We start from the raw sequence: 3,522 nt of genomic DNA, 5'->3' as shown, positions 1-3,522 counted from the left end.
CTGTGACATGCGCTGCATGATGAAGGAACTGAAGCAGTCCTGCAATGCAAAGAGAAAAGAAAAGAGTAAGGAACAGAAGGGAGAGATGAAAATATCCTGTGCCATTAACAGCAGCTTTGGAAAGACTCTGGAATTCCAGAGTTCTTCAAGAGCCCTATTTCCCATCTTGCCCCTTAAACAATGACCCAAAAGGGCCAGTCAGAAATGCAAGCATGGTCTCTCTTTTAGCTTCAATTAGCAGAGCTGCAAGAGGCCTCAACTCTTCTGCCAGAGGCACTTGAAAATACCTTTAAATACAGTTAGCCACTCAGCTTGTATATAAAATAGTAGAACTGGAGAAAGAGAAAACTATTCAATTAGAGAGGTACAAAAGCTGAACAACAGAAAAAAAGATGAATAGACTAACACAGTGCTTTTTTTTGAGAAGTGTTGTGCAAGGGAATAAACCCACTTGCTATCAGTTCACTACAACAAGAATATAATAAGGAGCTTCTTCAAAAGAGTTCTAACATGCAGATATTTTGAGCATGAGCAGGGCTTTTATGTTTCTGGTTTTTCTACAGCATGAGAAGTAATTGCTAGGCCAATTACGAAATGCCCGTATTTTCCACTCTGATCACCATCTCCGTGTAGATGACTGTGTAGCCCCAAGTAAACCACAGAAATAGAAGAAGCGAGCTTGAATAAAAGCCACAAAAAAAACTTTGGCAAAGCTTCTGTACTTTGAAATCCTCCCACTTTAGATGAATACAAGCAATAGATGTAGTTGGCAGTTTTGAGAATGAGATGTGGGACACAGGAGAGCAGAGGGGAAAAGAAACAAACAATAGAGTTGTGTAACTGAACTGCAGATGAAAGATGTAAAGCAAAACCTCTTTTCTACTACATCTACAGCACGAGGTGAAAAGAGAGATGGTCAGACAAAAACAATGCTATGTGTCTGCACTAATTTGACTGGTGTGCAGCCCCAGGAAAATCTTTCCACTGCCCAAACTATAATTAACTCTTACATATAAGAAAACAGCTTTCTTCCCACCTGGCCAGCCCCATTTTATGCTGAGCTCACTTTGCTACCCCAGTCCTGCACAGCCTTGGCAGATTCTGATCAATCACCATGAAGCCTTTGCAAGGCCTTTGCTGTGCCATGGACACCCCATGCCCTGCCAATGAGGAAGCTAATGGAGAAAACACTCCACTTTTTAGGCACTGCAACACACAGTACTATCATTCTTGGTGCTACTCAAGAAATAAATACCATTGTTTTACCCTCACAAGCTAAATACAGTTTGCAGAGATCTCTAAGGAACTGGAACATGGGTACAAGTGCAACTTTTTCCTGCCTTTAGATAGCTCCTGGCTGTCTTCAGAGACGACAAAGCCCAGACAGTCTTTTGTGACATAAGCTTAGCCCTAACTGTTGTTGCTTGAAAGGGCAGGAGTCAGTTGATTCTTTGCCTGCTCTGTTACAATTAAAATAAAAACAAAAACAAAGTCATAACTTTTAGATAGTAAGACTAAATGTAAACTAGTACAACCACATCAGCAGGATCTTTTGTGTGCATTTTGCAGCACCAGTTTATTTGACATTGCCCAGACATTTTCAATCTGCCAGCAATTTCTCCATTGACAACTGTAACCACATCAGAAAGCACCAGAGGAAAAGCTACAGCACCTTGGAGAGCCGAGGCAGGTTCTTTTCATAGCAGACCAAAGGGCGGCCACAAGGCAAAGCCCAAGTATAGAGGCTGCTTCTGTTGCAAAACAAGAGCTCCTGCCAATGTTTGTCTACAAGTTCCAAAGCTGACAGCATGAGGAGCTGAATGAGTGACAGATCACTTCTCCCGGCAGCACTGTAAAAATTCTCACTTAACAATCTTTAAACATAGAAACACAAAATTATTTGGGTTGGAAGAGACCTTAGAGACCATCTGGTTCCAGCCCCCCTGCCACAGGCAGAGACACCTTTCACTTTCAGAGGTATAAAATGCAATATAAGCATTATTTCTAGCAGGCATTTAACAGGGCTAGAAAGCAGTGGTTAAGATGTGCTAACCCACAAGCCTCCTCTTACCACTGCCCCAGGTGCCACAAAGGCATGCAAGCACCCTTCTCCCCAACAATGAAATCATTTTATAGGATGCATTCACATTCATTTGAATTAAATTAAGTTGCAAGGGGAAAGCTTAAATTCAGAAATGTAAAACAATGTAACAACCTCTGTGCCTTAACATATATAAATTCAGGTATGGGTAGGAAATTCTTTGGCCTGTTCTGTGCAAACAGTAAAACAGCACGATGAGGAAGGTCTCTTCTGAGCTTGGGCTAGGGATTTACAAGACTGATTCCACACAGCAGAACCATTGCATTACAGAACCATGGCATTACACTGGGCCCCATGATGAATTTCCTGAGCACTACTTGCCTAGAGAATGTGCTTAAACTCATTGAAACATACATGCTGTTTTCCTTAATCTCTGTTAAAAGTCACCAGGACAGATAAAAACAAGCTCTTGCCTGGGAAGAGCAGATAAGACACCCCAACCCTTCCTTTCCCAACCCAGCCTGCAATCTGTGTTACTGTCAAGTCAACCTTACTTTAGAATCTCATTGGGAATTTAAAGCAAGATCTTCGGCTTTAGGACTTGATTCATGGTCTTATTTCTTCAGGACTCAAAGACTCAAATCTCTCCTATCTTATCTAAACCCAGTAACTATTAAATGGCAGGCACACCAAACTCTTACTCTGAAGGCAGGCTAACCCTAAATGGTGTCCAAACATAACTACCTTGGTGTTACCAGAACTGGAAATGCCAGTCTGTGAGAAGGACCATTCTCTCCCCATGCCCACAGCCCATTTAAACTGTTTTCAGAGGCACAAAAAGCTCAAAGTAACAGAGTGTTTACTAAAAAACTGACTTTTGTAGCATGTACTCTGCAGATGCTGTGCACCTACCTGAAGGTACAACTAAGCACCTGAACCCAACCAAACACTTCCATCACTCCAGATTTTCCTGTCACAGCAACTAGCTTCCACTGAATGTTTTCCCCAAAGCAAGGAAGCCTTGTAAGTAATGCTTCATTTTCACAGGGAGTTTGCAGCAGCAGTTTCTTGGCAATATCTTTGGTGTGCATTCTGCAGTGTGCAATTTTTTGGCTTTTTACTGGGAGAAACTACCCCTGTGGCAAGAAAGGCATTAACATAGTTATAGGTTAGTGAGAAGCCCTCATGGTATTCAGGCTATTTGAGCTATTGGGAACAAACAGCATTTAGCAAAATGCTGAGCAAGGAACAATTTCATCTTGCTGTGAAAACTCTCATAGAATTATGCAGAAATGTTCAGAAACACACTGTTCTTCTAGAGGCTTTCACTATAAACTCCTTCACATATGCATTTTCTTCTTGCTGGGATTAAAGTGGTTTAGAAGGCTACAAAATAAAACAACTTCTAATAATCACAATCCTATTAGCAGTCACAGAACTTGAAAAAGCTTTACAGAGAAGCAATTACTTTTCCCCTTTTA

This window comes from Melozone crissalis, unplaced genomic scaffold (genome assembly GCF_028551555.1).
Source record: "Melozone crissalis strain CALT ecotype California unplaced genomic scaffold, PUWL_Pcris_2 ptg000018l_1, whole genome shotgun sequence".
NCBI classification, from domain to species: Eukaryota; Metazoa; Chordata; class Aves; order Passeriformes; family Passerellidae; genus Melozone; species Melozone crissalis.
Note: the sequence above shows the minus strand (reverse complement) of the source record.